Source organism: Coffea arabica, chromosome 11e (assembly GCF_036785885.1).
Source record: "Coffea arabica cultivar ET-39 chromosome 11e, Coffea Arabica ET-39 HiFi, whole genome shotgun sequence".
Taxonomy (NCBI): Eukaryota; Viridiplantae; Streptophyta; class Magnoliopsida; order Gentianales; family Rubiaceae; genus Coffea; species Coffea arabica.
Window position 1 is genome coordinate 34,706,823 of NC_092331.1, and position 21,499 is coordinate 34,728,321.

General features: G+C 42.3%; 40 non-coding genes across 40 annotated transcripts; all 40 read left to right on the forward strand.

Annotated features, from left to right (window-relative positions):
* The first annotated feature begins 230 nt into the window (after positions 1–230).
* On the forward strand, positions 231–349 carry LOC140023177 (5S ribosomal RNA). The gene has a single exon (XR_011827149.1). It is a non-coding gene; the product is annotated as a 5S ribosomal RNA (ribosomal RNA).
* A 414-nt stretch (positions 350–763) lies between these two features.
* On the forward strand, positions 764–882 carry LOC140023178 (5S ribosomal RNA). The gene has a single exon (XR_011827150.1). It is a non-coding gene; the product is annotated as a 5S ribosomal RNA (ribosomal RNA).
* A 417-nt stretch (positions 883–1,299) lies between these two features.
* On the forward strand, positions 1,300–1,418 carry LOC140023179 (5S ribosomal RNA). The gene has a single exon (XR_011827151.1). It is a non-coding gene; the product is annotated as a 5S ribosomal RNA (ribosomal RNA).
* A 416-nt stretch (positions 1,419–1,834) lies between these two features.
* On the forward strand, positions 1,835–1,953 carry LOC140023180 (5S ribosomal RNA). Its single transcript, XR_011827152.1, has one exon. It is a non-coding gene; the product is annotated as a 5S ribosomal RNA (ribosomal RNA).
* A 414-nt stretch (positions 1,954–2,367) lies between these two features.
* LOC140023182 (5S ribosomal RNA) lies at positions 2,368–2,486 on the forward strand. Its single transcript, XR_011827154.1, has one exon. It is a non-coding gene; the product is annotated as a 5S ribosomal RNA (ribosomal RNA).
* A 409-nt stretch (positions 2,487–2,895) lies between these two features.
* LOC140023183 (5S ribosomal RNA) lies at positions 2,896–3,014 on the forward strand. Its single transcript, XR_011827155.1, has one exon. It is a non-coding gene; the product is annotated as a 5S ribosomal RNA (ribosomal RNA).
* A 414-nt stretch (positions 3,015–3,428) lies between these two features.
* On the forward strand, positions 3,429–3,547 carry LOC140023574 (5S ribosomal RNA). Its single transcript, XR_011827543.1, has one exon. It is a non-coding gene; the product is annotated as a 5S ribosomal RNA (ribosomal RNA).
* A 416-nt stretch (positions 3,548–3,963) lies between these two features.
* LOC140025097 (5S ribosomal RNA) lies at positions 3,964–4,082 on the forward strand. The gene has a single exon (XR_011829075.1). It is a non-coding gene; the product is annotated as a 5S ribosomal RNA (ribosomal RNA).
* A 416-nt stretch (positions 4,083–4,498) lies between these two features.
* LOC140024276 (5S ribosomal RNA) lies at positions 4,499–4,617 on the forward strand. Its single transcript, XR_011828249.1, has one exon. It is a non-coding gene; the product is annotated as a 5S ribosomal RNA (ribosomal RNA).
* Positions 4,618–5,031: 414 nt separating this feature from the next.
* Positions 5,032–5,150, forward strand: LOC140021853 (5S ribosomal RNA). The gene has a single exon (XR_011825835.1). It is a non-coding gene; the product is annotated as a 5S ribosomal RNA (ribosomal RNA).
* Positions 5,151–5,566: 416 nt separating this feature from the next.
* Positions 5,567–5,685, forward strand: LOC140024127 (5S ribosomal RNA). The gene has a single exon (XR_011828099.1). It is a non-coding gene; the product is annotated as a 5S ribosomal RNA (ribosomal RNA).
* Positions 5,686–6,101: 416 nt separating this feature from the next.
* Positions 6,102–6,220, forward strand: LOC140023184 (5S ribosomal RNA). The gene has a single exon (XR_011827156.1). It is a non-coding gene; the product is annotated as a 5S ribosomal RNA (ribosomal RNA).
* Positions 6,221–6,634: 414 nt separating this feature from the next.
* LOC140023575 (5S ribosomal RNA) lies at positions 6,635–6,753 on the forward strand. The gene has a single exon (XR_011827544.1). It is a non-coding gene; the product is annotated as a 5S ribosomal RNA (ribosomal RNA).
* A 416-nt stretch (positions 6,754–7,169) lies between these two features.
* Positions 7,170–7,288, forward strand: LOC140025098 (5S ribosomal RNA). The gene has a single exon (XR_011829076.1). It is a non-coding gene; the product is annotated as a 5S ribosomal RNA (ribosomal RNA).
* Positions 7,289–7,704: 416 nt separating this feature from the next.
* LOC140024277 (5S ribosomal RNA) lies at positions 7,705–7,823 on the forward strand. Its single transcript, XR_011828250.1, has one exon. It is a non-coding gene; the product is annotated as a 5S ribosomal RNA (ribosomal RNA).
* Positions 7,824–8,237: 414 nt separating this feature from the next.
* On the forward strand, positions 8,238–8,356 carry LOC140021854 (5S ribosomal RNA). The gene has a single exon (XR_011825836.1). It is a non-coding gene; the product is annotated as a 5S ribosomal RNA (ribosomal RNA).
* A 416-nt stretch (positions 8,357–8,772) lies between these two features.
* LOC140023185 (5S ribosomal RNA) lies at positions 8,773–8,891 on the forward strand. Its single transcript, XR_011827157.1, has one exon. It is a non-coding gene; the product is annotated as a 5S ribosomal RNA (ribosomal RNA).
* A 415-nt stretch (positions 8,892–9,306) lies between these two features.
* On the forward strand, positions 9,307–9,425 carry LOC140024627 (5S ribosomal RNA). The gene has a single exon (XR_011828603.1). It is a non-coding gene; the product is annotated as a 5S ribosomal RNA (ribosomal RNA).
* Positions 9,426–9,838: 413 nt separating this feature from the next.
* LOC140021856 (5S ribosomal RNA) lies at positions 9,839–9,957 on the forward strand. Its single transcript, XR_011825838.1, has one exon. It is a non-coding gene; the product is annotated as a 5S ribosomal RNA (ribosomal RNA).
* Positions 9,958–10,374: 417 nt separating this feature from the next.
* On the forward strand, positions 10,375–10,493 carry LOC140023186 (5S ribosomal RNA). Its single transcript, XR_011827158.1, has one exon. It is a non-coding gene; the product is annotated as a 5S ribosomal RNA (ribosomal RNA).
* Positions 10,494–10,909: 416 nt separating this feature from the next.
* On the forward strand, positions 10,910–11,028 carry LOC140023187 (5S ribosomal RNA). The gene has a single exon (XR_011827159.1). It is a non-coding gene; the product is annotated as a 5S ribosomal RNA (ribosomal RNA).
* Positions 11,029–11,442: 414 nt separating this feature from the next.
* Positions 11,443–11,561, forward strand: LOC140023576 (5S ribosomal RNA). The gene has a single exon (XR_011827545.1). It is a non-coding gene; the product is annotated as a 5S ribosomal RNA (ribosomal RNA).
* A 416-nt stretch (positions 11,562–11,977) lies between these two features.
* Positions 11,978–12,096, forward strand: LOC140025099 (5S ribosomal RNA). The gene has a single exon (XR_011829077.1). It is a non-coding gene; the product is annotated as a 5S ribosomal RNA (ribosomal RNA).
* A 416-nt stretch (positions 12,097–12,512) lies between these two features.
* On the forward strand, positions 12,513–12,631 carry LOC140024278 (5S ribosomal RNA). The gene has a single exon (XR_011828251.1). It is a non-coding gene; the product is annotated as a 5S ribosomal RNA (ribosomal RNA).
* A 414-nt stretch (positions 12,632–13,045) lies between these two features.
* Positions 13,046–13,164, forward strand: LOC140021857 (5S ribosomal RNA). Its single transcript, XR_011825839.1, has one exon. It is a non-coding gene; the product is annotated as a 5S ribosomal RNA (ribosomal RNA).
* Positions 13,165–13,580: 416 nt separating this feature from the next.
* Positions 13,581–13,699, forward strand: LOC140023188 (5S ribosomal RNA). Its single transcript, XR_011827160.1, has one exon. It is a non-coding gene; the product is annotated as a 5S ribosomal RNA (ribosomal RNA).
* A 416-nt stretch (positions 13,700–14,115) lies between these two features.
* LOC140023189 (5S ribosomal RNA) lies at positions 14,116–14,234 on the forward strand. Its single transcript, XR_011827161.1, has one exon. It is a non-coding gene; the product is annotated as a 5S ribosomal RNA (ribosomal RNA).
* Positions 14,235–14,650: 416 nt separating this feature from the next.
* Positions 14,651–14,769, forward strand: LOC140024628 (5S ribosomal RNA). The gene has a single exon (XR_011828604.1). It is a non-coding gene; the product is annotated as a 5S ribosomal RNA (ribosomal RNA).
* A 413-nt stretch (positions 14,770–15,182) lies between these two features.
* On the forward strand, positions 15,183–15,301 carry LOC140021858 (5S ribosomal RNA). Its single transcript, XR_011825840.1, has one exon. It is a non-coding gene; the product is annotated as a 5S ribosomal RNA (ribosomal RNA).
* Positions 15,302–15,718: 417 nt separating this feature from the next.
* On the forward strand, positions 15,719–15,837 carry LOC140023190 (5S ribosomal RNA). The gene has a single exon (XR_011827162.1). It is a non-coding gene; the product is annotated as a 5S ribosomal RNA (ribosomal RNA).
* A 416-nt stretch (positions 15,838–16,253) lies between these two features.
* On the forward strand, positions 16,254–16,372 carry LOC140023589 (5S ribosomal RNA). The gene has a single exon (XR_011827558.1). It is a non-coding gene; the product is annotated as a 5S ribosomal RNA (ribosomal RNA).
* Positions 16,373–16,785: 413 nt separating this feature from the next.
* LOC140021859 (5S ribosomal RNA) lies at positions 16,786–16,904 on the forward strand. Its single transcript, XR_011825841.1, has one exon. It is a non-coding gene; the product is annotated as a 5S ribosomal RNA (ribosomal RNA).
* A 417-nt stretch (positions 16,905–17,321) lies between these two features.
* Positions 17,322–17,440, forward strand: LOC140023191 (5S ribosomal RNA). The gene has a single exon (XR_011827163.1). It is a non-coding gene; the product is annotated as a 5S ribosomal RNA (ribosomal RNA).
* A 416-nt stretch (positions 17,441–17,856) lies between these two features.
* LOC140023193 (5S ribosomal RNA) lies at positions 17,857–17,975 on the forward strand. The gene has a single exon (XR_011827165.1). It is a non-coding gene; the product is annotated as a 5S ribosomal RNA (ribosomal RNA).
* Positions 17,976–18,388: 413 nt separating this feature from the next.
* Positions 18,389–18,507, forward strand: LOC140021860 (5S ribosomal RNA). The gene has a single exon (XR_011825842.1). It is a non-coding gene; the product is annotated as a 5S ribosomal RNA (ribosomal RNA).
* A 417-nt stretch (positions 18,508–18,924) lies between these two features.
* Positions 18,925–19,043, forward strand: LOC140023194 (5S ribosomal RNA). The gene has a single exon (XR_011827166.1). It is a non-coding gene; the product is annotated as a 5S ribosomal RNA (ribosomal RNA).
* A 416-nt stretch (positions 19,044–19,459) lies between these two features.
* LOC140023195 (5S ribosomal RNA) lies at positions 19,460–19,578 on the forward strand. The gene has a single exon (XR_011827167.1). It is a non-coding gene; the product is annotated as a 5S ribosomal RNA (ribosomal RNA).
* A 417-nt stretch (positions 19,579–19,995) lies between these two features.
* On the forward strand, positions 19,996–20,114 carry LOC140023196 (5S ribosomal RNA). The gene has a single exon (XR_011827168.1). It is a non-coding gene; the product is annotated as a 5S ribosomal RNA (ribosomal RNA).
* A 417-nt stretch (positions 20,115–20,531) lies between these two features.
* LOC140023197 (5S ribosomal RNA) lies at positions 20,532–20,650 on the forward strand. Its single transcript, XR_011827169.1, has one exon. It is a non-coding gene; the product is annotated as a 5S ribosomal RNA (ribosomal RNA).
* A 416-nt stretch (positions 20,651–21,066) lies between these two features.
* LOC140024587 (5S ribosomal RNA) lies at positions 21,067–21,186 on the forward strand. The gene has a single exon (XR_011828563.1). It is a non-coding gene; the product is annotated as a 5S ribosomal RNA (ribosomal RNA).
* The last annotated feature ends 313 nt before the right edge of the window (positions 21,187–21,499 follow it).

The window sequence follows — 21,499 nt, forward strand, 5'->3', positions numbered from 1 at the left end:
CAAATGTATCAGCGCAAGCGTGAGGATTGATTTCATGATAATTTGGAGTTGCGGGATGATGGAAAAAAACAGGGGGCAAATCAATAACAAAAAAAAAATATGAAAGCAAATAAATAAAAGGATAATAGGAAAATGCTTGAATTGACGCTTAAAATGAATTTCGGTCTAGAAAAGCCACACTGCTTCGCAGGACGGGGTAGTTTAAAAGAATAAAGCGAAAGGAATATGGCGGGTGCGATCATACCAGCACTAATGCACCGGATCCCATCAGAACTTCGAAATTAAGCGTGTTTGGGCGAGAGTAGTACTTGGATTGGTGACCCCCTGGGAAGTCCTCGTGTTGCACCCCTCTCTTTTTTGTTTCGAAATCCAAATTTCCTATTCGTTCTTTATCCTGTAGTAATTTAGCTCAGTCGGAACGATTGCTTAATATTTTGCTTCTTGTCGAAGCGTGAAGGAGGATCTGAAGGCGCGAGACAAATCAGGAACGGTACGGCTCGATCAAAGCCCGGATCGTCGCTCAAATTTGTCGGCGCAAATGTATCACCGCAAGCGTGAAGGATTGATTTCATGATAATTTAGAGTTGCGGGATGATGAAAAAAAACAGGGGGCAAATCAATACAAAAAAAATATGAAAGCAAATAAATAAAAGGATAATAGGAAAATGCTTGAATTGACGCTTAAAATGAATCCCGGTCTAGAAAAGCCACACTGCTTCGCTGGACGGGGTAGTTTAAAAGAATAAAGCGAAAGGAATATGGCGGGTGCGATCATACCAGCACTAATGCACCGGATCCCATCAGAACTTCGAAATTAAGCGTGTTTGGGCGAGAGTAGTACTTGGATTGGTGACCCCCTGGGAAGTCCTCGTGTTGCACCCCTCTCTTTTTTGTTTCGAAATCCAAATTTCCTATTCGTTCTTTATCCTGTAGTAATTTAGCTCCGTCGGAACGATTGCTTAATATTTTGCTTCTTGTCGAAGCGTGAAGGAGGATCTGAAGGCGCGAGACAAATCAGGAACGGTACGGCTCGATCAAAGCCCGGATCGTCGCTCAAATTTGTCGGCGCAAATGTATCAGCGCAAGCGTGAAGGATTGATTTCATGATAATTTAGAGTTGCGGGATGATGGAAAAAAACAGGGGGCAAATCAATAACAAAAAAAAAATATGAAAGCAAATAAATAAAAGGATAATAGGAAAATGCTTGAATTGACGCTTAAAATGAATTTCGGTCTAGAAAAGCCACACTGCTTCGCAGGACGGGGTAGTTTAAAAGAATAAAGCGAAAGGAATATGGCGGGTGCGATCATACCAGCACTAATGCACCGGATCCCATCAGAACTTCGAAATTAAGCGTGTTTGGGCGAGAGTAGTACTTGGATTGGTGACCCCCTGGGAAGTCCTCGTGTTGCACCCCTCTCTTTTTTGTTTCGAAATCCAAATTTCCTATTCGTTCTTTATCCTGTAGTAATTTAGCTCCGTCGGAACGATTGCTTAATATTTTGCTTCTTGTCGAAGCGTGAAGGAGGATCTGAAGGCGCGAGACAAATCAGGAACGGTACGGCTCGATCAAAGCCCGGATCGTCACTCAAATTTGTCGGCGCAAATGTATCAGCGCAAGCGTGAAGGATTGATTTCATGATAATTTAGAGTTGCGGGATGATGAAAAAAAACAGGGGGCAAATCAATATCAAAAAAAAATATGAAAGCAAATAAATAAAAGGATAATAGGAAAATGCTTGAATTGACGCTTAAAATGAATTTCGATCTAGAAAAGCCACACTGCTTCGCAGGACGGGGTAGTTTAAAAGAATAAAGTGAAAGGAATATGGCGGGTGCGATCATACCAGCACTAATGCACCGGATCCCATCAGAACTTCGAAATTAAGCGTGTTTGGGCGAGAGTAGTACTTGGATTGGTGACCCCCTGGGAAGTCCTCGTGTTGCACCCCTCTCTTTTTTGTTTCGAAATCCAAATTTCCTATTCGTTCTTTATCCTGTAGTAATTTAGCTCCGTCGGAACGATTGCTTAATATTTTGCTTCTTGTCGAAGCGTGAAGGAGGATCTGAAGGCGCGAGACAAATCAGGAACGGTAAGCCTCGATCAAAGCCCGGATCGTCACTCAAATTTGTCGGCGCAAATGTATCAGCGCAAGCGTGAAGGATTGATTTCATGATAATTTAGAGTTGCGGGATGATGAAAAAAAACAGGGGGCAAATCAATATCAAAAAAATATGAAAGCAAATAAATAAAAGGATAATAGGAAAATGCTTGAATTGACGCTTAAAATGAATCCCGGTCTAGAAAAGCCACACTGCTTCGCAGGACGGGGTAGTTTAAAAGAATAAAGTGAAAGGAATATGGCGGGTGCGATCATACCAGCACTAATGCACCGGATCCCATCAGAACTTCGAAATTAAGCGTGTTTGGGCGAGAGTAGTACTTGGATTGGTGACCCCCTGGGAAGTCCTCGTGTTGCACCCCTCTCTTTTTTGTTTCGAAATTCAAATTTTCTATTCGTTCTTTATCCTGTAGTAATTTAGGTCCTTCGGAACGATTGCTTTATATTTTGCTTCTTCTCGAAGCATGAAGGCGGATCTGAAGGCGCGAGACAAATCAGGAACCTCGATCAAAGCCCGAATCGTCGCTCAAATTTGTCGGCGCAAATGTATCAGCGCAAGCGTGAAGGATTGATTTCATGATAATTTAGAGTTGCGGGATGATGGAAAAAAATAGGGGGCAAATCAATAACAAAAAAAAATAAGAAAGCAAATAAATAAAAGGATAATAGGAAAATGCTTGAATTGACGCTTAAAATGAATTTCGGTCTAGAAAAGCCACACTGCTTCGCAGGACGGGGTAGTTTAAAAGAATAAAGCGAAAGGAATATGGCGGGTGCGATCATACCAGCACTAATGCACCGGATCCCATCAGAACTTCGAAATTAAGCGTGTTTGGGCGAGAGTAGTACTTGGATTGGTGACCCCCTGGGAAGTCCTCGTGTTGCACCCCTCTCTTTTTTGTTTCGAAATCCAAATTTCCTATTCGTTCTTTATCCTGTAGTAATTTAGCTCAGTCGGAACGATTGCTTAATATTTTGCTTCTTGTCGAAGCGTGAAGGAGGATCTGAAGGCGCGAGACAAATCAGGAACGGTACGGCTCGATCAAAGCCCGGATCGTCGCTCAAATTTGTCGGCGCAAATGTATCACCGCAAGCGTGAAGGATTGATTTCATGATAATTTAGAGTTGCGGGATGATGGAAAAAAACAGGGTGCAAATCAATAACAAAAAAAATATAAAGTAAATAAATAAAAGAATAAGAGGAAAATGCTTCAATTGACGCTTAAAATGAATTCCGGTCTAGAAAAGCCACACTGCTTCGCTGGACGGGGTAGTTTAAAAGAATAAAGCGAAAGGAATGTTGTGGGTGCGATCATACCAGCACTAATGCACCGTATCCCATCAGAACTCCGAAGTTAAGCGTGCTTGGGCGTGAGCAGTATTAGGATGGGTGACCCCCTGGGAATTCCTCTTGTTGCACCCCTCTCTTTTTTGTTTCGAAATTCAAATTTTCTATTCGTTCTTTATCCTGTAGTAATTTAGGTCCTTCGGAACGATTGCTTTATATTTTGCTTCTTCTCGAAGCATGAAGGCGGATCTGAAGGCGCGAGAGAAATCAGGAACGGTACGGCTCGATCAAAGCCCGGATCATCGCTCAAATTTGTCGGCGCAAATGTATCAGCGCTAGCGTGATGGATTGATTTGATGACAATTTATTGTTGCGCGATGAGGGAAAAAAACAGGGTGCAAATCAATAACAAAAAAAAATATGAAAGCAAATAAACAAAAGGATAAGAAAAAAATGCTTGAATTGACGCTTAAAATGAATTTCGGTCTAGAAAAACCACACTGCTTCGCAGGACGGGGTAGTTTAAAAGAATAAAGCGAAAGGAACATGGCAGGTACGATCATACCAGCACTAATGCACCGGATCACATCAGAACTCCGAAGTTCAGCATGCTTGGGCGAGAGTAGTACTAGGATGGGTGACCCCCTAGGAATTCCTCTTGTTGCACCCCTCTCTTTTTTCTTTCGAAATTCAAATTTTCTATTCGTTCTTTATCCTGTAGTAATTTAGGTCCTTCGGAACGATTGCTTTATATTTTACTTCTTCTCGAAGCATGAAGGCGGATCTGAAGGCGCGAGACAAATCAGGAACGGTACGGCTCGATCAAAGCCCGGATCGTCGCTCAAATTTGTCGGCGCAAATGTATCAGCGCAAGCGTGAAGGATTGATTTCATGATAATTTAGAGTTGCGGGATGATGGAAAAAAACAGGGGGCAAATCAATGACAAAAAAAAATATGAAAGCAAATAAATAAAAGGATAATAGGAAAATGCTTGAATTGACGCTTAAAATAAATTTCGGTCTAGAAAAGCCAAACTGCTTCGCAGGACGGGGTAGTTTAAAAGAATAAAGCGAAAGGAATATGGCGGGTGCGATCATACCAGCACTAATGCACCGGATCCCATCAGAACTTCGAAATTAAGCGTGTTTGGGCGAGAGTAATACTTGGATTGGTGACCCCCTGGGAAGTCCTCGTGTTGCACCCCTCTCTTTTTTGTTTCGAAATCCAAATTTCCTATTCGTTCTTTATCCTGTAGTAATTTAGCTCCGTCGGAACGATTGCTTAATATTTTGATTCTTGTCGAAGCGTGAAGGAGGATCTGAAGGCGCGAGACAAATCAGGAACGGTACGGCTCGATCAAAGCCCGGATCGTCGCTCAAATTTGTCGGCGCAAATGTATCACCGCAAGCGTGAAGGATTGATTTCATGATAATTTAGAGTTGCGGGATGATGGAAAAAAACAGGGTGCAAATCAATAACAAAAAAAATATAAAGTAAATAAATAAAAGGATAAGGGGAAAATGCTTCAATTGACGCTTAAAATGAATTCCGGTCTAGAAAAGCCACACTGCTTCGCAGGACAGGGTAGTTTAAAAGAATAAAGCGAAAGGAACGTTGTGGGTGCGATCATACCAGCACTAATGCACCGTATCCCATCAGAACTCCGAAGTTAAGCGTGCTTGGGCGTAAGCAGTATTAGGATGGGTGACCCCCTGGGAAGTCCTCGTGTTGCACCCCTCTCTTTTTTGTTTCGAAATCCAAATTTCCTATTCGTTCTTTATCCTGTAGTAATTTAGCTCCGTCGGAACGATTGCTTAATATTTTGCTTCTTGTCGAAGCGTGAAGGAGGATCTGAAGGCGCGAGACAAATCAGGAACGGTACGGCTCGATCAAAGCCCGGATCGTCGCTCAAATTCGTCGGCGCAAATGTATCACCGCAAGCGTGAAGGATTGATTTCATGATAATTTAGAGTTGCGGGATGATGGAAAAAAACAGGGTGCAAATCAATAACAAAAAAAAATATGAAAGCAAATAAATAAAAGGATAATAGGAAAATGCTTGAATTGACGCTTAAAATGAATTTCGGTCTAGAAAAGCAACACTGCTTCGCAGGACGGGGTAGTTTAAAAGAATAAAGCGAAAGGAATATGGCGGGTGCGATCATACCAGCACTAATGCACCGGATCCCATCAGAATTTCGAAATTAAGCGTGTTTGGGCGAGAGTAGTACTTGGATTGGTGACCCCCTGGGAAGTCCTCGTGTTGCACCCCTCTCTTTTTTGTTTCGAAATCCAAATTTCCTATTCGTTCTTTATCCTGTAGTAATTTAGCTCCGTCGGAACGATTGCTTAATATTTTGCTTCTTGTCGAAGCGTGAAGGAGGATCTGAAGGCGCGAGACAAATCAGGAACGGTACGGCTCGATCAAAGCCCATATCGTCGCTCAAATTTGTCGGCGCAAATGTATCAGCGCAAGCGTGAAGGATTGATTTCATGATAATTTAGAGTTGCGGGATGATGGAAAAAAACAGGGGGCAAATCCATATAAAAAAAAAATATGAAAGCAAATAAATAAAAGGATAATAGGAAAATGCTTGAATTGACGCTTAAAATGAATTTCGGTCTAGAAAAGCCACACTGCTTCGCAGGACGGGGTAGTTTAAAAGAATAAAGCGAAAGGAATATGGCGGGTGCGATCATACCAGCACTAATGCACCGGATCCCATCAGAACTTCGAAATTAAGCGTGTTTGGGCGAGAGTAGTACTTGGATTGGTGACCCCCTGGGAAGTCCTCGTGTTGCACCCCTCTCTTTTTTGTTTCGAAATCCAAATTTCCTATTCGTTCTTTATCTTGTAGTAATTTAGCTCAGTCGGAACGATTGCTTAATATTTTGCTTCTTGTCGAAGCGTGAAGGAGGATCTGAAGGCGCGAGACAAATCAGGAACGGTACGGCTCGATCAAAGCCCGGATCGTCGCTCAAATTTGTCGGCGCAAATGTATCACCGCAAGCGTGAAGGATTGATTTCATGATAATTTAGAGTTGCGGGATGATGGAAAAAAACAGGGTGCAAATCAATAACAAAAAAAATATAAAGTAAATAAATAAAAGAATAAGAGGAAAATGCTTCAATTGACGCTTAAAATGAATTCCGGTCTAGAAAAGCCACACTGCTTCGCTGGACGGGGTAGTTTAAAAGAATAAAGCGAAAGGAATGTTGTGGGTGCGATCATACCAGCACTAATGCACCGTATCCCATCAGAACTCCGAAGTTAAGCGTGCTTGGGCGTGAGCAGTATTAGGATGGGTGACCCCCTGGGAATTCCTCTTGTTGCACCCCTCTCTTTTTTGTTTCGAAATTCAAATTTTCTATTCGTTCTTTATCCTGTAGTAATTTAGGTCCTTCGGAACGATTGCTTTATATTTTGCTTCTTCTCGAAGCATGAAGGCGGATCTGAAGGCGCGAGAGAAATCAGGAACGGTACGGCTCGATCAAAGCCCGGATCATCGCTCAAATTTGTCGGCGCAAATGTATCAGCGCTAGCGTGATGGATTGATTTGATGACAATTTATTGTTGCGCGATGAGGGAAAAAAACAGGGTGCAAATCAATAACAAAAAAAAATATGAAAGCAAATAAACAAAAGGATAAGAAAAAAATGCTTGAATTGACGCTTAAAATGAATTTCGGTCTAGAAAAACCACACTGCTTCGCAGGACGGGGTAGTTTAAAAGAATAAAGCGAAAGGAACATGGCAGGTACGATCATACCAGCACTAATGCACCGGATCACATCAGAACTCCGAAGTTCAGCATGCTTGGGCGAGAGTAGTACTAGGATGGGTGACCCCCTAGGAATTCCTCTTGTTGCACCCCTCTCTTTTTTCTTTCGAAATTCAAATTTTCTATTCGTTCTTTATCCTGTAGTAATTTAGGTCCTTCGGAACGATTGCTTTATATTTTACTTCTTCTCGAAGCATGAAGGCGGATCTGAAGGCGCGAGACAAATCAGGAACGGTACGGCTCGATCAAAGCCCGGATCGTCGCTCAAATTTGTCGGCGCAAATGTATCAGCGCAAGCGTGAAGGATTGATTTCATGATAATTTAGAGTTGCGGGATGATGGAAAAAAACAGGGGGCAAATCAATGACAAAAAAAAATATGAAAGCAAATAAATAAAAGGATAATAGGAAAATGCTTGAATTGACGCTTAAAATAAATTTCGGTCTAGAAAAGCCAAACTGCTTCGCAGGACGGGGTAGTTTAAAAGAATAAAGCGAAAGGAATATGGCGGGTGCGATCATACCAGCACTAATGCACCGGATCCCATCAGAACTTCGAAATTAAGCGTGTTTGGGCGAGAGTAATACTTGGATTGGTGACCCCCTGGGAAGTCCTCGTGTTGCACCCCTCTCTTTTTTGTTTCGAAATCCAAATTTCCTATTCGTTCTTTATCCTGTAGTAATTTAGCTCCGTCGGAACGATTGCTTAATATTTTGATTCTTGTCGAAGCGTGAAGGAGGATCTGAAGGCGCGAGACAAATCAGGAACGGTACGGCTCGATCAAAGCCCGGATCGTCGCTCAAATTTGTCGGCGCAAATGTATCACCGCAAGCGTGAAGGATTGATTTCATGATAATTTAGAGTTGCGGGATGATGGAAAAAAACAGGGTGCAAATCAATAACAAAAAAAATATAAAGTAAATAAATAAAAGGATAAGGGGAAAATGCTTCAATTGACGCTTAAAATGAATTCCGGTCTAGAAAAGCCACACTGCTTCGCAGGACAGGGTAGTTTAAAAGAATAAAGCGAAAGGAACGTTGTGGGTGCGATCATACCAGCACTAATGCACCGTATCCCATCAGAACTCCGAAGTTAAGCGTGCTTGGGCGTAAGCAGTATTAGGATGGGTGACCCCCTGGGAAGTCCTCGTGTTGCACCCCTCTCTTTTTTGTTTCGAAATCCAAATTTCCTATTCGTTCTTTATCCTGTAGTAATTTAGCTCCGTCGGAACGATTGCTTAATATTTTGCTTCTTGTCGAAGCGTGAAGGAGGATCTGAAGGCGCGAGACAAATCAGGAACGGTACGGCTCGATCAAAGCCCGGATCGTCGCTCAAATTCGTCGGCGCAAATGTATCACCGCAAGCGTGAAGGATTGATTTCATGATAATTTAGAGTTGCGGGATGATGGAAAAAAACAGGGTGCAAATCAATAACAAAAAAAAATATGAAAGCAAATAAATAAAAGGATAATAGGAAAATGCTTGAATTGACGCTTAAAATGAATTTCGGTCTAGAAAAGCAACACTGCTTCGCAGGACGGGGTAGTTTAAAAGAATAAAGCGAAAGGAATATGGCGGGTGCGATCATACCAGCACTAATGCACCGGATCCCATCAGAACTTCGAAATTAAGCGTGTTTGGGCGAGAGTAGTACTTGGATTGGTGACCCCCTGGGAAGTCCTCGTGTTGCACCCCTCTCTTTTTTGTTTCGAAATCCAAATTTCCTATTCGTTCTTTATCCTGTAGTAATTTAGCTCCGTCGGAACGATTGCTTAATATTTTGCTTCTTGTCGAAGCGTGAAGGAGGATCTGAAGGCGCGAGACAAATCAGGAACGGTACGGCTCGATCAAAGCCCATATCGTCGCTCAAATTTGTCGGCGCAAATGTATCAGCGCAAGCGTGAAGGATTGATTTCATGATAATTTAGAGTTGCGGGATGATGGAAAAAAACAGGGGGCAAATCCATATAAAAAAAAATATGAAAGCAAATAAATAAAAGGATAATAGGAAAATGCTTGAATTGACGCTTAAAATGAATTTCGGTCTAGAAAAGCCACACTGCTTCGCAGGACGGGGTAGTTTAAAAGAATAAAGCGAAAGGAATATGGCGGGTGCGATCATACCAGCACTAATGCACCGGATCCCATCAGAACTTCGAAATTAAGCGTGTTTGGGCGAGAGTAGCACTTGGATTGGTGACCCCCTGGGAAGTCCTCGTGTTGCACCCCTCTCTTTTTTATTTCGAAATCCAAATTTCCTATTCGTTCTTTATCCTGTAGTAATTTAGCTCCGTCGGAATGATTGCTTAATATTTTGCTTCTTGTCGAAGCGTGAAGGAGGATCTGAAGGCGCGAGACAAATCAGGAACGGTACGGCTCGATCAAAGCCCGGATCGTCGCTCAAATTTGTCGACGCAAATGTATCACCGCAAGCGTGAAGGATTGATTTCATGATAATTTAGAGTTGCGGGATGATGGAAAAAAATAGGGTGCAAATCAATAACAAAAAAATATAAAGTAAATAAATAAAAGGATAAGAGGAAAATGCTTCAATTGACGCTTAAAATGAATTCCGGTTTAGAAAAGCCACACTGCTTCGCTGGACGGGGTAGTTTAAAAGAATAAAGCGAAAGGAACGTTGTGGGTGCGATCATACCAGCACTAATGCACCGTATCCCATCAGAACTCCGAAGTTAAGCGTGCTTGGGCGTAAGCAGTATTAGGATGGGTGACCCCCTGGGAAGTCCTCGTGTTGCACCCCTCTCTTTTTTGTTACGAAATCCAAATTTCCTATTCGTTCTTTATCCTGTAGTAATTTAGCTCCGTCGGAACTATTGCTTAATATTTTGCTTCTTGTCGAAGCGTGAAGGAGGATCTGAAGGCGCGAGACAAATCAGGAACGGTACGGCTCGATCAAAGCCCGGATCGTCGCTCAAATTTGTCGGCGCAAATGTATCAGCGCAAGCGTGAAGGATTGATTTCATGATAATTTAGAGTTGCGGGATGATGGAAAAAAACAGGGGGCAAATCAATAACAAAAAAAAAATATGAAAGCAAATAAATAAAAGGATAATAGGAAAATGCTTGAATTGACGCTTAAAATGAATTTCGGTCTAGAAAAGCCACACTGCTTCGCAGGACGGGGTAGTTTAAAAGAATAAAGCGAAAGGAATATGGCGGGTGCGATCATACCAGCACTAATGCACCGGATCCCATCAGAACTTCGAAATTAAGCGTGTTTGGGCGAGAGTAGTACTTGGATTGGTGACCCCCTGGGAAGTCCTCGTGTTGCACCCCTCTCTTTTTTGTTTCGAAATCCAAATTTCCTATTCGTTCTTTATCCTGTAGTAATTTAGCTCCGTCGGAACGATTGCTTAATATTTTGCTTCTTGTCGAAGCGTGAAGGAGGATCTGAAGGCGCGAGACAAATCAGGAACGGTACGGCTCGATCAAAGCCCGGATCGTCGCTCAAATTTGTCGGCGCAAATGTATCAGCGCAAGCGTGAAGGATTGATTTCATGATAATTTAGAGTTGCGGGATGATGGAAAAAAACAGGGGGCAAATCAATAACAAAAAAAAATAAGAAAGCAAATAAATAAAAGGATAATAGGAAAATGCTTGAATTGACGCTTAAAATGAATTTCGGTCTAGAAAAGCCACACTGCTTCGCAGGACGGGGTAGTTTAAAAGAATAAAGCGAAAGGAATATGGCGGGTGCGATCATACCAGCACTAATGCACCGGATCCCATCAGAACTTCGAAATTAAGCGTGTTTGGGCGAGAGTAGTACTTGGATTGGTGACCCCCTGGGAAGTCCTCGTGTTGCACCCCTCTCTTTTTTGTTTCGAAATCCAAATTTCCTATTCGTTCTTTATCCTGTAGTAATTTAGCTCAGTCGGAACGATTGCTTAATATTTTGCTTCTTGTCGAAGCGTGAAGGAGGATCTGAAGGCGCGAGACAAATCAGGAACGGTACGGCTCGATCAAAGCCCGGATCGTCGCTCAAATTTGTCGGCGCAAATGTATCACCGCAAGCGTGAAGGATTGATTTCATGATAATTTAGAGTTGCGGGATGATGGAAAAAAACAGGGTGCAAATCAATAACAAAAAAAATATAAAGTAAATAAATAAAAGAATAAGAGGAAAATGCTTCAATTGACGCTTAAAATGAATTCCGGTCTAGAAAAGCCACACTGCTTCGCTGGACGGGGTAGTTTAAAAGAATAAAGCGAAAGGAATGTTGTGGGTGCGATCATACCAGCACTAATGCACCGTATCCCATCAGAACTCCGAAGTTAAGCGTGCTTGGGCGTGAGCAGTATTAGGATGGGTGACCCCCTGGGAATTCCTCTTGTTGCACCCCTCTCTTTTTTGTTTCGAAATTCAAATTTTCTATTCGTTCTTTATCCTGTAGTAATTTAGGTCCTTCGGAACGATTGCTTTATATTTTGCTTCTTCTCGAAGCATGAAGGCGGATCTGAAGGCGCGAGAGAAATCAGGAACGGTACGGCTCGATCAAAGCCCGGATCATCGCTCAAATTTGTCGGCGCAAATGTATCAGCGCTAGCGTGATGGATTGATTTGATGACAATTTATTGTTGCGCGATGAGGGAAAAAAACAGGGTGCAAATCAATAACAAAAAAAAATATGAAAGCAAATAAACAAAAGGATAAGAAAAAAATGCTTGAATTGACGCTTAAAATGAATTTCGGTCTAGAAAAACCACACTGCTTCGCAGGACGGGGTAGTTTAAAAGAATAAAGCGAAAGGAACATGGCAGGTACGATCATACCAGCACTAATGCACCGGATCACATCAGAACTCCGAAGTTCAGCATGCTTGGGCGAGAGTAGTACTAGGATGGGTGACCCCCTAGGAATTCCTCTTGTTGCACCCCTCTCTTTTTTCTTTCGAAATTCAAATTTTCTATTCGTTCTTTATCCTGTAGTAATTTAGGTCCTTCGGAACGATTGCTTTATATTTTACTTCTTCTCGAAGCATGAAGGCGGATCTGAAGGCGCGAGACAAATCAGGAACGGTACGGCTCGATCAAAGCCCGGATCGTCGCTCAAATTTGTCGGCGCAAATGTATCAGCGCAAGCGTGAAGGATTGATTTCATGATAATTTAGAGTTGCGGGATGATGGAAAAAAACAGGGGGCAAATCAATGACAAAAAAAAATATGAAAGCAAATAAATAAAAGGATAATAGGAAAATGCTTGAATTGACGCTTAAAATAAATTTCGGTCTAGAAAAGCCAAACTGCTTCGCAGGACGGGGTAGTTTAAAAGAATAAAGCGAAAGGAATATGGCGGGTGCGATCATACCAGCACTAATGCACCGGATCCCATCAGAACTTCGAAATTAAGCGTGTTTGGGCGAGAGTAATACTTGGATTGGTGACCCCCTGGGAAGTCCTCGTGTTGCACCCCTCTCTTTTTTGTTTCGAAATCCAAATTTCCTATTCGTTCTTTATCCTGTAGTAATTTAGCTCCGTCGGAACGATTGCTTAATATTTTGATTCTTGTCGAAGCGTGAAGGAGGATCTGAAGGCGCGAGACAAATCAGGAACGGTACGGCTCGATCAAAGCCCGGATCGTCGCTCAAATTTGTCGGCGCAAATGTATCACCGCAAGCGTGAAGGATTGATTTCATGATAATTTAGAGTTGCGGGATGATGGAAAAAAACAGGGTGCAAATCAATAACAAAAAAAATATAAAGTAAATAAATAAAAGGATAAGGGGAAAATGCTTCAATTGACGCTTAAAATGAATTCCGGTCTAGAAAAGCCACACTGCTTCGCAGGACAGGGTAGTTTAAAAGAATAAAGCGAAAGGAACGTTGTGGGTGCGATCATACCAGCACTAATGCACCGTATCCCATCAGAACTCCGAAGTTAAGCGTGCTTGGGCGTAAGCAGTATTAGGATGGGTGACCCCCTGGGAAGTCCTCGTGTTGCACCCCTCTCTTTTTTGTTTCGAAATCCAAATTTCCTATTCGTTCTTTATCCTGTAGTAATTTAGCTCCGTCGGAACGATTGCTTAATATTTTGCTTCTTGTCGAAGCGTGAAGGAGGATCTGAAGGCGCGAGACAAATCAGGAACGGTACGGCTCGATCAAAGCCCGGATCGTCGCTCAAATTCGTCGGCGCAAATGTATCACCGCAAGCGTGAAGGATTGATTTCATGATAATTTAGAGTTGCGGGATGATGGAAAAAAACAGGGTGCAAATCAATAACAAAAAAAAATATGAAAGCAAATAAATAAAAGGATAATAGGAAAATGCTTGAATTGACGCTTAAAATGAATTTCGGTCTAGAAAAACAACACTGCTTCGCAGGACGGGGTAGTTTAAAAGAATAAAGCGAAAGGAATATGGCGGGTGCGATCATACCAGCACTAATGCACCGGATCCCATCAGAACTTCGAAATTAAGCGTGTTTGGGCGAGAGTAGTACTTGGATTGGTGACCCCCTGGGAAGTCCTCGTGTTGCACCCCTCTCTTTTTTGTTTCGAAATCCAAATTTCCTATTCGTTCTTTATCCTGTAGTAATTTAGCTCCGTCGGAACGATTGCTTAATATTTTGCTTCTTGTCGAAGCGTGAAGGAGGATCTGAAGGCGCGAGACAAATCAGGAACGGTACGGCTCGATCAAAGCCCATATCGTCGCTCAAATTTGTCGGCGCAAATGTATCAGCGCAAGCGTGAAGGATTGATTTCATGATAATTTAGAGTTGCGGGATGATGGAAAAAAACAGGGGGCAAATCCATATAAAAAAAAAATATGAAAGCAAATAAATAAAAGGATAATAGGAAAATGCTTGAATTGACGCTTAAAATGAATTTCGGTCTAGAAAAGCCACACTGCTTCGCAGGACGGGGTAGTTTAAAAGAATAAAGCGAAAGGAATATGGCGGGTGCGATCATACCAGCACTAATGCACCGGATCCCATCAGAACTTCGAAATTAAGCGTGTTTGGGCGAGAGTAGTACTTGGATTGGTGACCCCCTGGGAAGTCCTCGTGTTGCACCCCTCTCTTTTTTGTTTCGAAATCCAAATTTCCTATTCGTTCTTTATCCTGTAGTAATTTAGCTCCGTCGGAACGATTGCTTAATATTTTGCTTCTTGTCGAAGCGTGAAGGAGGATCTGAAGGCGCGAGACAAATCAGGAACGGTACGGCTCGATCAAAGCCCATATCGTCGCTCAAATTTGTCGGCGCAAATGTATCAGCGCAAGCGTGAAGGATTGATTTCATGATAATTTAGAGTTGCGGGATGATGGAAAAAAACAGGGGGCAAATCCATATAAAAAAAAAATATGAAAGCAAATAAATAAAAGGATAATAGGAAAATGCTTGAATTGACGCTTAAAATGAATTTCGGTCTAGAAAAGCCACACTGCTTCGCAGGACGGGGTAGTTTAAAAGAATAAAGCGAAAGGAATATGGCGGGTGCGATCATACCAGCACTAATGCACCGGATCCCATCAGAACTTCGAAATTAAGCGTGTTTGGGCGAGAGTAGCACTTGGATTGGTGACCCCCTGGGAAGTCCTCGTGTTGCACCCCTCTCTTTTTTATTTCGAAATCCAAATTTCCTATTCGTTCTTTATCCTGTAGTAATTTAGCTCCGTCGGAATGATTGCTTAATATTTTGCTTCTTGTCGAAGCGTGAAGGAGGATCTGAAGGCGCGAGACAAATCAGGAACGGTACGGCTCGATCAAAGCCCGGATCGTCGCTCAAATTTGTCGACGCAAATGTATCACCGCAAGCGTGAAGGATTGATTTCATGATAATTTAGAGTTGCGGGATGATGGAAAAAAATAGGGTGCAAATCAATAACAAAAAAATATAAAGTAAATAAATAAAAGGATAAGAGGAAAATGCTTCAATTGACGCTTAAAATGAATTCCGGTTTAGAAAAGCCACACTGCTTCGCTGGACGGGGTAGTTTAAAAGAATAAAGCGAAAGGAACGTTGTGGGTGCGATCATACCAGCACTAATGCACCGTATCCCATCAGAACTCCGAAGTTAAGCGTGCTTGGGCGTAAGCAGTATTAGGATGGGTGACCCCCTGGGAAGTCCTCGTGTTGCACCCCTCTCTTTTTTGTTACGAAATCCAAATTTCCTATTCGTTCTTTATCCTGTAGTAATTTAGCTCCGTCGGAACGATTGCTTAATATTTTGCTTCTTGTCGAAGCGTGAAGGAGGATCTGAAGGCGCGAGACAAATCAGGAACGGTACGGCTCGATCAAAGCCCGGATCGTCGCTCAAATTTGTCGGCGCAAATGTATCAGCGCAAGCGTGAAGGATTGATTTCATGATAATTTAGAGTTGCGGGATGATGGAAAAAAACAGGGGGCAAATCAATAACAAAAAAAAAATATGAAAGCAAATAAATAAAAGGATAATAGGAAAATGCTTGAATTGACGCTTAAAATGAATTTCGGTCTAGAAAAGCCACACTGCTTCGCAGGACGGGGTAGTTTAAAAGAATAAAGCGAAAGGAATATGGCGGGTGCGATCATACCAGCACTAATGCACCGGATCCCATCAGAACTTCGAAATTAAGCGTGTTTGGGCGAGAGTAGTACTTGGATTGGTGACCCCCTGGGAAGTCCTCGTGTTGCACCCCTCTCTTTTTTGTTTCGAAATCCAAATTTCCTATTCGTTCTTTATCCTGTAGTAATTTAGCTCCGTCGGAACGATTGCTTAATATTTTGCTTCTTGTCGAAGCGTGAAGGAGGATCTGAAGGCGCGAGACAAATCAGGAACGGTACGGCTCGATCAAAGCCCGGATCGTCGCTCAAATTTGTCGGCGCAAATGTATCAGCGCAAGCGTGAAGGATTGATTTCATGATAATTTAGAGTTGCGGGATGATGGAAAAAAACAGGGGGCAAATCAATAACAAAAAAAAATAAGAAAGCAAATAAATAAAAGGATAATAGGAAAATGCTTGAATTGACGCTTAAAATGAATTTCGGTCTAGAAAAGCCACACTGCTTCGCAGGACGGGGTAGTTTAAAAGAATAAAGCGAAAGGAATATGGCGGGTGCGATCATACCAGCACTAATGCACCGGATCCCATTAGAACTTCGAAATTAAGCGTGTTTGGGCGAGAGTAGTACTTGGATTGGTGACCCCCTGGGAAGTCCTCGTGTTGCACCCCTCTCTTTTTTGTTTCGAAATCCAAATTTCCTATTCGTTCTTTATCCTGTAGTAATTTAGCTCCATCGGAACGATTGCTTAATATTTTGCTTCTTGTCGAAGCGTGAAGGAGGATCTGAAGGCGCGAGACAAATCAGGAACGGTACGGCTCGATCAAAGCCCGGATCGTCGCTCAAATTTGTCGGCGCAAATGTATCACCGCAAGCGTGAAGGATTGATTTCATGATAATTTAGAGTTGCGGGATGATGGAAAAAAATAGGGTGCAAATCAATAACAAAAAAATATAAAGTAAATAAATAAAAGGATAAGAGGAAAATGCTTCAATTGACGCTTAAAATGAATTCCGGTCTAGAAAAGCCACACTGCTTCGCTGGACGGGGTAGTTTAAAAGAATAAAGCGAAAGGAACGTTGTGGGTGCGATCATACCAGCACTAATGCACCGTATCCCATCAGAACTCCGAAGTTAAGCGTGCTTGGGCGTAAGCAGTATTAGGATGGGTGACCCCCTGGGAAGTCCTCGTGTTGCACCCCTCTCTTTTTTGTTACGAAATCCAAATTTCCTATTCGTTCTTTATCCTGTAGTAATTTAGCTCCGTCGGAACGATTGCTTAATATTTTGCTTCTTGTCGAAGCGTGAAGGAGGATCTGAAGGCGCGAGACAAATCAGGAACGGTACGGCTCGATCAAAGCCCGGATCGTCGCTCAAATTTTTCGGCGCAAATGTATCAGCGCAAGCGTGAAGGATTGATTTCATGATAATTTAGAGTTGCGGGATGATGGAAAAAAGAAAGGGGCAAATCAATAACAAAAAAAAAATATGAAAGCAAATAAATAAAAGGATAATAGGAAAATGCTTGAATTGACGCTTAAAATGAATTTCGGTCTAGAAAAGCCACACTGCTTCGCAGGACGGGGTAGTTTAAAAGAATAAAGCGAAAGGAATATGGCGGGTGCGATCATACCAGCACTAATGCACCGGATCCCATCAGAACTTCGAAATTAAGCGTGTTTGGGCGAGAGTAGTACTTGGATTGGTGACCCCCTGGGAAGTCCTCGTGTTGCACCCCTCTCTTTTTTGTTTCGAAATCCAAATTTCCTATTCGTTCTTTATCCTGTAGTAATTTAGCTCCGTCGGAACGATTGCTTAATATTTTGCTTCTTGTCGAAGCGTGAAGGAGGATCTGAAGGCGCGAGACAAATCAGGAACGGTACGGCTCGATCAAAGCCCGGATCGTCGCTCAAATTTGTCGGCGCAAATGTATCAGCGCAAGCGTGAAGGATTGATTTCATGATAATTTAGAGTTGCGGGATGATGGAAAAAAACAGGGGGCAAATCAATAACAAAAAAAAATATCAAAGCAAATAAATAAAAGGATAATAGGAAAATGCTTGAATTGACGCTTAAAATGAATTTCGGTCTAGAAAAGCTACACTGCTTCGCAGGACGGGGTAGTTTAAAAGAATAAAGCGAAAGGAATATGGCGGGTGCGATCATACCAGCACTAATGCACCGGATCCCATCAGAACTTCGAAATTAAGCGTGTTTGGGCGAGAGTAGTACTTGGATTGGTGACCCCCTGGGAAGTCCTCGTGTTGCACCCCTCTCTTTTTTGTTTCGAAATCCAAATTTCCTATTCGTTCTTTATCCTGTAGTAATTTAGCTCCATCGGAACGATTGCTTAATATTTTGCTTCTTGTCGAAGCGTGAAGGAGGATCTGAAGGCGCGAGACAAATCAGGAACGGTACGGCTCGATCAAAGCCCGGATCGTCGCTCAAATTTGTCGGCGCAAATGTATCACCGCAAGCGTGAAGGATTGATTTCATGATAATTTAGAGTTGCGGGATGATGGAAAAAAATAGGGTGCAAATCAATAACAAAAAAATATAAAGTAAATAAATAAAAGGATAAGAGGAAAATGCTTCAATTGACGCTTAAAATGAATTCCGGTCTAGAAAAGCCACACTGCTTCGCTGGACGGGGTAGTTTAAAAGAATAAAGCGAAAGGAACGTTGTGGGTGCGATCATACCAGCACTAATGCACCGTATCCCATCAGAACTCCGAAGTTAAGCGTGCTTGGGCGTAAGCAGTATTAGGATGGGTGACCCCCTGGGAAGTCCTCGTGTTGCACCCCTCTCTTTTTTGTTACGAAATCCAAATTTCCTATTCGTTCTTTATCCTGTAGTAATTTAGCTCCGTCGGAACGATTGCTTAATATTTTGCTTCTTGTCGAAGCGTGAAGGAGGATCTGAAGGCGCGAGACAAATCAGGAACGGTACGGCTCGATCAAAGCCCGGATCGTCGCTCAAATTTGTCGGCGCAAATGTATCAGCGCAAGCGTGAAGGATTGATTTCATGATAATTTAGAGTTGCGGGATGATGGAAAAAAACAAGGGGCAAATCAATAACAAAAAAAAAATATGAAAGCAAATAAATAAAAGGATAATAGGAAAATGCTTGAATTGACGCTTAAAATGAATTTCGGTCTAGAAAAGCCACACTGCTTCGCAGGACGGGGTAGTTTAAAAGAATAAAGCGAAAGGAATATGGCGGGTGCGATCATACCAGCACTAATGCACCGGATCCCATCAGAACTTCGAAATTAAGCGTGTTTGGGCGAGAGTAGTACTTGGATTGGTGACCCCCTGGGAAGTCCTCGTGTTGCACCCCTCTCTTTTTTGTTTCGAAATCCAAATTTCCTATTCGTTCTTTATCCTGTAGTAATTTAGCTCCGTCGGAACGATTGCTTAATATTTTGCTTCTTGTCGAAGCGTGAAGGAGGATCTGAAGGCGCGAGACAAATCAGGAACGGTACGGCTCGATCAAAGCCCGGATCGTCGCTCAAATTTGTCGGCGCAAATGTATCAGCGCAAGCGTGAAGGATTGATTTCATGATAATTTAGAGTTGCGGGATGATGGAAAAAAACAGGGGGCAAATCAATAACAAAAAAAAATATCAAAGCAAATAAATAAAAGGATAATAGGAAAATGCTTGAATTGACGCTTAAAATGAATTTCGGTCTAGAAAAGCTACACTGCTTCGCAGGACGGGGTAGTTTAAAAGAATAAAGCGAAAGGAATATGGCGGGTGCGATCATACCAGCACTAATGCACCGGATCCCATCAGAACTTCGAAATTAAGCGTGTTTGGGCGAGAGTAGTACTTGGATTGGTGACCCCCTGGGAAGTCCTCGTGTTGCACCCCTCTCTTTTTTGTTTCGAAATCCAAATTTCCTATTCGTTCTTTATCCTGTAGTAATTTAGCTCCATCGGAACGATTGCTTAATATTTTGCTTCTTGTCGAAGCGTGAAGGAGGATCTGAAGGCGCGAGACAAATCAGGAACGGTACGGCTCGATCAAAGCCCGGATCGTCGCTCAAATTTGTCGGCGCAAATGTATCAGCGCAAGCGTGAAGGATTGATTTCATGATAATTTAGAGTTGCGGGATGATGGAAAAAAACAGGGGGCAAATCAATAACAAAAAAAAAATATGAAAGCAAATAAATAAAAGGATAATAGGAAAATGCTTGAATTGACGCTTAAAATGAATTTCGGTCTAGAAAAGCCACACTGCTTCGCAGGACGGGGTAGTTTAAAAGAATAAAGCGAAAGGAATATGGCGGGTGCGATCATACCAGCACTAATGCACCGGATCCCATCAGAACTTCGAAATTAAGCGTGTTTGGGCGAGAGTAGTACTTGGATTGGTGACCCCCTGGGAAGTCCTCGTGTTGCACCCCTCTCTTTTTTGTTTCGAAATCCAAATTTCCTATTCGTTCTTTATCCTGTAGTAATTTAGCTCCGTCGGAACGATTGCTTAATATTTTGCTTCTTGTCGAAGCGTGAAGGAGGATCTGAAGGCGCGAGACAAATCAGGAACGGTACGGCTCGATCAAAGCCCGGATCGTCACTCAAATTTGTCGGCGCAAATGTATCAGCGCAAGCGTGAAGGATTGATTTCATGATAATTTAGAGTTGCGGGATGATGAAAAAAAACAGGGGGCAAATCAATAACAAAAAAAAAATATGAAAGCAAATAAATAAAAGGATAATAGGAAAATACTTGAATTGACGCTTAAAATTAATTTCGGTCTAGAAAAGCTACACTGCTTCGCAGGACGGGGTAGTTTAAAAGAATAAAGCGAAAGGAATATGGCGGGTGCGATCATACCAGCACTAATGCACCGGATCCCATCAGAACTTCGAAATTAAGCGTGTTTGGGCGAGAGTAGTACTTGGATTGGTGACCCCCTGGGAAGTCCTCGTGTTGCACCCCTCTCTTTTTTGTTTCGAAATCCAAATTTCTTATTCGTTCTTTATCCTGTAGTAATTTAGCTCCGTCGGAACGATTGCTTAATATTTTGCTTCTTGTCGAAGCGTGAAGGAGGATCTGAAGGCGCGAGACAAATCAGGAACGGTACGGCTCGATCAAAGCCCGGATCGTCGCTCAAATTTGTCGGCGCAAATGTATCAGCGCAAGCGTGAAGGATTGATTTCATGATAATTTAGAGTTGCGGGATGATGGAAAAAAACAGGGGGCAAATCAATAACAAAAAAAAATATCAAAGCAAATAAATAAAAGGGTAATAGGAAAATGTTTGAATTGACGCTTAAAATGAATTTCGGTCTAGAAAAGCTACACTGCTTCGCAGGACGGGGTAATTTAAAAGAATAAAGCGAAAGGAATATGGCGGGTGCGATCATACCAGCACTAATGCACCGGATCCCATCAGAACTTCGAAATTAAGCGTGTTTTGGGCGAGAGTAGTACTTGGATTGGTGACCCCCTGGGAAGTCCTCGTGTTGCACCCCTCTCTTTTTTGTTTCGAAATCCAAATTTCCTATTCGTTCTTTATCCTGTAGTAATTTAGCTCCGTCGGAACGATTGCTTAATATTTTGCTTCTTGTCGAAGCGTGAAGGAGGATCTGAAGGCGCGAGACAAATCAGGAACGGTACGGCTCGATCAAAGCCCGGATCGTCGCTCAAATTTGTCGGCGCAAATGTATCAGCGCAAGCGTGAAGGATTGATTTCATGATAATTTAGAGTTGCGGGATGATGGAAAAAAACAGGGTGCAAATCAATAACAAAAAAATTTAAAGTAAATAAATAAAAGGATAAGAGGA